At 44.9% G+C, this 9685-nt stretch overlaps 1 long non-coding RNA gene across 9 annotated transcripts; it reads right to left on the reverse strand.

Moving 5' to 3' along the window:
- Positions 1 to 2070: 2070 nt before the first annotated feature.
- Positions 2071 to 9315, reverse strand: LOC119320721. 9 transcript variants are annotated; one of them, XR_005155066.1, is made up of 11 exons: positions 8859 to 9315; positions 8609 to 8750; positions 8380 to 8466; positions 7634 to 7759; positions 6768 to 6866; positions 6176 to 6269; positions 6016 to 6097; positions 5776 to 5896; positions 5539 to 5671; positions 4536 to 4577; positions 2071 to 2421 (listed from the first exon to the last, which is right to left on the reverse strand). It is a non-coding gene; the product is annotated as an uncharacterized LOC119320721 (long non-coding RNA). The 9 variants fall into 9 exon arrangements; XR_005155069.1 differs by lacking the exon at positions 6176 to 6269 and having other exon boundaries at positions 6020 to 6097; XR_005155062.1 differs by lacking the exon at positions 6176 to 6269.
- Positions 9316 to 9685: the final 370 nt, after the last annotated feature.

A 9685-nucleotide genomic window follows, 5' to 3' on the forward strand; every position in this document is an offset into this window, starting at 1 on the left:
GGCTATCCGTCGGCCGTCATCACTTGAATTTAGTCTCATTTATCGAGTTTTTTAAAATGTACATGCTATATATTGTACCCACTGGATGTTGGGTATAGGATACCCGATGGGTATGGGCATGGGTGTCAATTTGTAACCATGAATATTGAAGCGGGTGGGTATATAAAGTTTTTGGGGTTATAGATTTGGCTAGAAGGGGGTTGTACCCACTCATACCCTACCCATCGCCATCCCCGCCAACGTTGTTCATCATCGCCGGACGAAGCACATCGAGCTCGATATACGTGATAGGTTGCACTTGGTTGGATACGAGTTTTGCATGTTCCTACCGCTCAACATTTCGCCGATGTCATGACTAAGAGGCTTCCGACATCCACACTCGAGGAGTTTCAGTCCAGTCTCTGCGTCACCGGCGATGTTTTCAACTACTCGGGGAGGGGGGGTGTACGTATATGCTCGGGTCATGGTCATGTATTGTCACGTCTCATTTCTCCTTCATACAGTGTATAGCTTGCGAGACAAGTCGTGCACCCTTTTGCCTATATATGTGCACTCGCAAATGTGGGTGTACGGATAAATCCTAGGTCTTTTGCTGCAAGAGAATCAGTGTGGATCTACAGAAAATACTTGAATGAATAGATGTACAAGAAATCTTTTGTCATTTCAGTGACATGGATAACACAAAAGGATTTTGCTTCTTTACATCCACGTTATTTCACCGATCCAGAGTACTGGTGTACTGAAATTCATGTGCTAATGTCCTTAAAAAAATCATGTGCCAATGTTATCACTGTATATTTGTACATCCATTGATGCCAAGCATGCACTAGTGGTATTCAGACATAATTGAAGTTCATGAGATAACATTCAGACATCTAGAATTCAGTGACATAACATGTACAGTATGTTCTGGTGGTTAACATCTTCAGTCTTACTAAATTCTGAATTGACTAGGCCCCAGGGTGGGAATGGGCCGGGTCGACCCATCGGGTCTTTGGCCCGACCCAAGAAAACAAGGCCGATGGGTCAGTCTGGTCGGCCTCGTACAAAAATCGGGCCAGTAGAGCCGGCACTGAGTGACCCATTGGGCCAGCAGGGCCGACCCATCTCCGAGTACTGGAGTCCATCGGTATCACCAAATTCATCTTTAGCTTAGCTTATACCGTTATACGGCAACTAGCGAGATCAGCTAATTACAGTGTACTAATTAGCCGAAACATCAACTAGCTAACATTTGTACATGTACTGGAATCCATTAACCCAGTCCTCCTTTATAAACTGGACGTGTAAAGAACTGAAACTGTATATTGTGGTTCATTTGTAAACTTTAATTATTTCAATCATGCATGTTTAGGTCATAATTTGTTTTACTTCTATAACATATTTTTGAGAATATTCTATGTGTAACCACAACCAAATATTGTATAAGAAAATAAAATTTGGGTCGACCCAAAGTACCCATCGGGCCGGCGAGGCCATTGAATTTTTTGAATTGGGTCGACCCGTGGCCTCTCAAATTGGCCTCGAGGCCAACGGGGCCGGGTCCAAGGCCAGGTCCGGGCCGACCCGTTCCCACCCTGAACTAGGCCCTCTGCTACAATCAACAGGGAACCAATTAACCTATTGTGGCTTATCACCCCGTCTAATCATCTTCAGTCTTGCTAAATTCTGAATTGACTAGGCCCTCTGCTACAATCAACAGGGAACCAATTAACCTATTGTGGCTTATCACCCCGTCTAATTCTAGCTAGTAAAAAGGAGCAGTTTTCCATGAGAAATAATATATTCTTGCACATCTATTCAAAGATACAACTTGTACAGGACCATCTAAAATGCATCCAACAAGCAGAGTTTCAGTACAAATATTCGGAGATAAAATGATAATCTCCTGACAAAATAACAGCACAAGTGCCCATGAGTTCAGTACAAACCTCCCTGCTCAGACTCATCCAGCCCCCTATACATGATCATGACCTACCCAGAATACAATACAAAATTTTCAATAGCCAAGGACACATAATTCACTCATAATTCAAGTGTGCATCATCTCAATCTCCCAAAAGGAACACAAGTAAAAAGCATATGCAATTAGTTATTCTCTTGATTTTTAGGAGACGTCCCTTTGGTGATCATGCTGAGTTGCAGGAACACAAAGCAGACAACAAAAGAAAATATGTATAGAAGTGGATGAATTCACTACTTGAACTATAATCTACCATAAGGGATTAGCAAAAAAAAAATACATCAGATCCTAGAGTGAGTGCCTGCATCGCGATCACAGGCAATGGTACCAATGGGACTCTAATTGCATCAGCTTCCATCTTGATTGATTCAGCAATCCGCACAAGCATCGGCTTCTCTTAATAGATGAAACTTCCAAGTCCCTGAAGATGCATTGTTGCAATACAGCCTTGAATACATCTGAGCTCAAAACCAGACAAAAGAATGAGAGGAACATATAAAATGTCTATCAGACCATATTGTAATTACAAAAAATTAGGAAGCGACATCATTTGTAAATTAAGAAGCATGGCAGTCAGAACAAATTATATAGCAAGAATATGCAACTACACATCAAGTATAGCTGAGGTACTAAGAAGTGCAATGGCCTGATTGGCCGATCTTTTGCCCTACATATCTTACTGTGGACATGACACAATCCATATTTAATTCATATAACAATGAGTCAAATTCTGGTCTGCTACTTGGTTAATAGCCACACACAAAAAAACTCAGTGTTAACAGGTAGGACTAAGGAAGTAGATTTGACTACATATATGGAAAGCAATATATATCCTGGTCCGCTTCCTTGGACACATATTATTTTTTGCATTATGACTTATGAGTCATGCAAATATATTTTTCGCAAATACGAAAAGCTTGCGTGTCATTTCATTGATAGAAGAAATTTAGAACGAGTACAAGATGTGGAACAACACATGACACAAAGACAACAGGTGTGAACATGGTGCACAGAGCAGAGAAGCTGGGGATGCTCGCCCAAACAGAGAAAAACACGGCTAAACTAGCCATCCTGAGAAGTGGCCCAAACCAACAATAAGACGATCATAATCTCCAGATCCAGATCCAAGGACGCCGCAAGCAAACAAGACGGCAGCTTCGTGTAGGATAATGACGCCGAGACGTACCGTCTGATCCGGATAACCGGAGCTACGGTTTCCCCTGATGCTTGAAGAGGGGCTCAAATAACGGCCATGACAACGCCTCCAAGAAGGGGACGACGCCCGCAGTTGTCGCGGCTGCCAGCACGGTATGTAGGGATTTCGCCCTGGGCAGTGTCCGAGCAATCCCAAGCCGTCGGATCACGAATCGGAGAAGAGGAAGTCATGGATAGGTCGGGGCCACAACTGCACTAAGGGGAGCCATGCCCGCCACCGAAGAGGCACCGGGCGCCGCCGGACGCGCGAGCAACGAAGCAGCTGAAGGACAGACGGGGCATGGAGGTGGGCGGCTGAGCGAAATGAGAGGTGGCAGGGAGAGTGACGGGTCAAAGGCCCGAGCGAGCGCTGATCCAGAAGGTGGCATAGATCCGTGTCACCGGGACCGAAGCAGCAAGGACGCCGGCAAGCCCAGGGAGCTGGAAGGGGGGCACAGATCCGTGAGTACGCCAGAATCAAAGACGTGCCAGGATGGACAACCAACCAAAGCACCATCAGGGTGGGGGTGCGAAGGTGCTCAGGTGACGACGAGCCGAAGGAGCGCGGCTCCCGGGGTGCGTCGGGCCTGAAGCCGGCCGGTAATGGATGCAGGAAGGGTCGTAGGTCCACGACCGCAAGGCTGGACTCGCCCCTGCAGGAGACACGCACGCAGCCATGACCCGGCCGGCCTGCCGCAAGAGACACCGCCGTCGGGCACTACCAGGGAGCGGAGCACCAGATCCCGGCGGGAGAGGGGCGGACACGGCCACGCTGGGAGGCAAGGAGGGGGCCCGCATCAAGCCCCAAGACGCGGCCAAGGTACCGACACGTCCCACCGGACCTGCGTGGCGGCCACGAGGAAGGGGGCGGGGAGAACGCGCCGCACAAGGAGGAGATCGGGTGTGCGGGGGGAAGGGGCTAGCATGCGGCGGGTCAGATCTGCCCCGCCGCAACCATCCCTACGGCGGCGGCGATGCGGGAGAGGTCGGCGGGGGGTGGTTGCTAGCCGGCGGCTCGGCTTCCCTACCGAGTCGCCCGAGGAGGGCGACGCGAGGGTGGGACGTCGGTCGTCTGCTCGAGTCACAGGAATAAGAACAATGTGGAAAGCAGTATATGATCGGTAACTTGAGAGAAATCACAACAGAACCAAAATCACTTCTCCAATTGTGTTTGACTAATAGAAGTAACAATAATAAGTCTATAAAACTAAGAAAAATGTCATAGTGATGTACTTTCTGAGGTGTGCAAGGCAAAGATAGACAGATAGAACGAAAAACAGCGCCAAATGCTTTATCCAGGAACAATTAGACTAATGTATCAGCACACTATTCAAACCAGCGCCAAATGCAGCACATCTATATTTCACAATGGAAGTACCTTTGCATGATATCTTGATGCTTCTTCTCTTTTCTTCTTTTTCTATGAATGAATGGAAGTCGTCAATTCAGGATATCATAAGTACGATAGAATACAAGTTAGGCAGCAGGCATACAGAGCAAAGGCATTACTGCAGTACCTCATATGTAGTAATCTATGACTCTTGACAGGTACTCCCTCCGTCCGGAAATACTTGTCGTAGAAATGGATGTATCTAGACCTATTTTAGTTTTACCATTTTTATCCATTTGTAGGACAAGTATTTTCGGACGGAGGGATTATGTTGTATCATCAAATGAAATTTCACTAATAGAATGATGAAATTCCAGTAGTGTCTGACCATCAGACCATATAAAATCTGATGCCAGACTAACTTTCCTCAATATGGTGACTCCGTCATCTCTCCAGCATGAATCATATACAATAGGAGTTTTAAAAAGTGGATCTCCCACCAAAATGGCTTATATAATTTAAGGTATGAAAGTATCAGAAAAAGGATCAACATGTTCACATAATTCCAGTTCTTTACCATCACCACTTAATAAAAATAGCATAAAAGGGAAAAGTTATCAGGGTATTTAGACTTCCTATAACATGTATCTGAAGCTAACCATGCTGACCAGTGAGGGGATCCTAAAGATATTACTCCCTCTCTCTCAGTTTATAGGGCGTGCCCCTAGGTCGTCAATTTGACCAACCTAATACAAGTCATATATTATAAAAAATATATCAATATAAACTTCAGATGTTCTATTTTCAAACCGTATAATTTTCTGTGTTATATATTTACATTAGGGTGATAAAATTGACAACCTAGGTATACGCGTAGGACTTGTAAACTGAAACGGAGGGAGTAGTAACACCACGAAGCACAGAACAACCACATGATGTCAATGATTGCCAGGTGAGCGGCAATGCCACAGGTAACATATACGATAGTAAAAACGTAGATACAAACCCTGGCTGACCAGATAAATAAAAACAGAGGAGATGTACGACGGACCTATTAGGTCCACCAATGCCGTCGATACCCAGCAAAGATACTTGGGCTCGTGACAACGACAGCCGTGGAGGAGAGAACGACGGCACTAACGAAAGGGCACGCTCCAACTTTATATCGCGGCTCCGCCGTTGACCTTGATGAGCAGCAGGACATCCCAAACCGAATCATATAAACAGAAAGGCAACCAAGGAAGAAAGCACACAAACTTAATCAAGACAGATTGAGAATGGTTAGTACATGCTATGGAGTGGAGACAGGTGAGGACCCGGCTGTCATGACATCCCCTCTTTTTGTGGATGGCTACGACCAAGTGGAGGACGAAGTCGGGCGCGACAGGTTCGCTCAGATCCCAGACCAGCTGCAATACGGCAAACGGAATCAGATGGCATGTTTGGGAATGATCGCCCAGCACATATCGCCAATGATCGACACGGTGGCATGTTTGGGAATAATTCTGAAAGTTCCTATTCATCTTACACACGGTGGCATGTTTCAACAATAATTCTGCCCCCGATAGAAACAATTCAAGCGAGTGAGCACTTCCTGTCAATGTATCTCCCTGAAATAAAATAAGTTAATAATATGTATCTCACTTTACAGGACAAACAAATTGGTAGCAGGAATCAAAATGACCAACCTTTTTTTACTGAAGGGTGTAAAAATAGTAAGGATTAGCTAAATTGATAAACCAATTATCACAGTAACTTCAACTTCCATCACGGATAATCTATCTATTTTCAATAAGAGCAAGGATCAACTAAATAGATAAAGTAATTATCTTACACACAAACAGAAAGACTACATCCACATATCTAAATTAAGCTCAATGGTGTCAGCACATGGATGCCATTCATGTAACAGTACAAGGTTTCTTTCCATCATGAACTAATAATAAGGTTTCTTTCATAGATAATTTTCTGTCGGCAAGAGGGAAAAGTGATGCACACTGAGAACCTGGAATGCTTAACTTTGGAGGCTGATATTGGAGGTATTGGAGTATAGAAGCAATTTATCTATAAGAAAGTATAAGTGCCTTGGTAAAAAGAATTGCAGATAGCTACTTGATAGATTGTGGCGTCTCCCACATAATGCAAAGGAACAACTGAAAGATTACAACACAGCGACAGCTTGCAAAACAAACACAGCATAAGCTGGAGCACTAATGGTGCCCAACACCAATGGACATGTCAGAGAGAAGAAAAAAAAGGTTTGCGTAAGTGAAGTGATACCTTAGCATATTCTCTTCTTATCATAAGATGCTAGACTGTATCCATGGATTGAACAATAACCTTCTATGAGCAGTCAACCCTTATAACCTTATCATAAGACTGCATAAATGATAGTAGTTTTAGGACACGCCGATAAAAATAGAGGCCGTACACTGAATAAACTTAGGCGTCGCAAGGTGAAGGAGACGAAAGCTATGAATCGAGCAAACATTAATTGTGATTGTTGCAGAAAATGAGAACACACAAATGGAAAGCATGGAATTAAAAGAACAACGGTACAGACTTTAAAGCTTAACATGAACCAAGCTACTAATGTCTTCGTGTTGTGCTAGTTAGCTTTAAGTTCTGAACTACCATTTGCCAATAAGCAGCACTTCATAATTGACTTCTATCTTCCCAATGTAACCGAAACCTTATAATTGACTCAAAAATATCATCTATATTATACTTCCCGGAGTATACGATTAAAGGGTCAGATGCATTATATCACAATTAAAGTGTTCTATATGCCCGACAACCTTATTAAAGCTTAACCCGAACCAAAATGGAGGTCACAATCTATTACTCCCTCCGTTTTTATTTAGTCCGCGTATTAGCTTTGGTCAAAGTCAAGCTTTGTAAACTTTGACAAAGTTTACAAACTAAAATATTAACATATACAATAACAAATCAATGCCATTAGATTCATTATTGAATGTACTTTCACATTACATAGATTTGTTATGATAAATGTTTATATTTTTCTATAAATGTGGTCAAACTTTACGAAGTTTGACTTCAGTAAAACCTAATATGCAGAGTAAATAAAAACGGAGAGAGTACCTAGAGAAGGCAAAGAAAATAGGAAGAAGAAAGAGGGATCTCACCTAGGAAAGGTTGACCAGATATGCAATAGTCAGCTTCTTTTTCAAGCAGGTGAGGAAGCATTACTGGCATGCTACATAGAACATTGAAGATAAGCAAAATTCATCAACCAACGGACCACCGGCGACCTGCTTGAATATATGCAATCCTCAATTGACATGAGCTATATATAAGTTAGCAATTCAAGAATCCATTATAGCAAGTTTTAGCCTCCTGGTTTGTTTAAGTAGTGAACCACTAATTATTTTTAGCATCCTGGTTTATTTAATTAGCTCCATTGCAGAAAGTTTTAGCACCCTGGGTTGTTTAATTAGAGGGGCACAAATTAGTTCTAGCATCCAGATTTGTTTAATTAGTGAGCCACTAATTATTAAATCAACTAAGAAGTAGAGTAGATACACACAATCAGTGATGTATATGCAACACTAACGCAACCATTACTTGCGTTGCTCTCATCATGGCACACATCGTCTGCTTGTCAACAAGTATCATGTTTAATAGCAACTATAAATTCAATAGGATCTGCTTCATAGATCGCGATGAATAACACACTACTAAAGTGAGCAAATTGAGTGTTTGTTCTGAAGTTCACAGAATAAATATGAGACATAATTTCCAACAGGAGAAATAGGATGGCCCTAAAAAGCTTTGCACTGTCACGTCACATACCTTTCCATAGGTCTAAATATAAAATACATATCGCCAGTGATTCTATTCCTAAATCAAACCAAATAAATAAGAGGCATACACAATCTGCGTCATAGAGCCTATATGCAATCCTCTGCACTGGGGAGCAGTGGGAGCGGCTTTGTCGTTCTGGCCTTGTACACGACCGCTGCAAGAAAGAGACCGTCAGCATACACAACAAATGCAAGTACACAGAGAAATGCAAGTGCTGATCCAGCGGCTGGTTTGCCATGATTTTGGGGGGAAAAAAGTGGTGTGGGGAAACGGGAGAGATACAATGGAGTTGGTACCTCTCAAGAAGGGGTAGGCATGCCTTTCTCCTCTCCGACAGATGGTACTCAGGCCACCACCAGCACGCCGTCAAGGGCAGTGTTCACGATCTCGGCCGATGGATGCGCCCCCCTCCACTGCAAACTCGTGGCCATCCTCCTCCTAAGCGATGAGCAGCAGGGAGTCAGAGCACGGTACCAGCACACCCTGAGTGCAAAGAAGGAACCAGCGAGGCGAAAGTAACAGGGGGCGAGGGCGAGGCGTGCGAACCTGTTCGGAAGCATGGCGTGGGGGCGCCGACGACATCGGCGGCGGTGGTGGCGTCCGGTCGCCGGCAACCATGGGGCCCCCATAGATGCTTCGGCCGGCGGTGTTTCCTTTTTGGGTCGTCTCGATGGCGTGCTCCTCTCTACGGAGCAGCGACGCGAGCGTCGGCTCTGCACTTTCCTCCCGGCGATGGCAAGGGGCGAGCTCGCCGGGGAGGGCGGCGGCGGCGGCGAACTCGGCGGCTGGAGAGAACGGGGAGGAGAGGAGGACGGAGCGCGGCGACGGGTGAGGCTGCAAGGAGCGGAGGGGCTAGGGTTAATCGGGCGAAGTGCGGACCGGGAGAGAGAATCATGCGCCCTGCTGTCAGCACCAGAGCCCCCACCTACTGAATTTTAACTAAACTAGCTGATTTCAGTCAGGAAATTGGGAGAATTTGAGCTAGCACGCCACCGGCGGCTAGGGTTTATACCCAATAGGTTTTTACATGCCTCGAATGGAAGAGATGGCTGGCTTTTATAGCCATTACAGAGCTAGAAAGCAAAAGGCAGAAAGCTAAGGGCACATGACGTTGTCGAGCGATGAATAGCTTTTCCCGCGCCATCTCAGCCGTCGGATGGACGATCGACGAAGGAGAGCGACCCAGACCCGCGAACCGTTATCTTTGCTTGTTGACCCTTCGATGAGCGATGAACGGTTGTAGACGTAACTGGCATGCAGAAACAGGGGATCTTCAGAGTTTGGGCCTGACAATACCCCCCGATTGAGCTGGAGCTTGTCCTCAAGCTCTAAATGCAGGAAAAACTTTCTGTATGAAGGCTGAATCCTCCCAA

The sequence above is a fragment of the Triticum dicoccoides genome, chromosome 1B (genome assembly GCF_002162155.2).
Source record: "Triticum dicoccoides isolate Atlit2015 ecotype Zavitan chromosome 1B, WEW_v2.0, whole genome shotgun sequence".
Lineage (NCBI taxonomy): Eukaryota > Viridiplantae > Streptophyta > Magnoliopsida > Poales > Poaceae > Triticum > Triticum dicoccoides.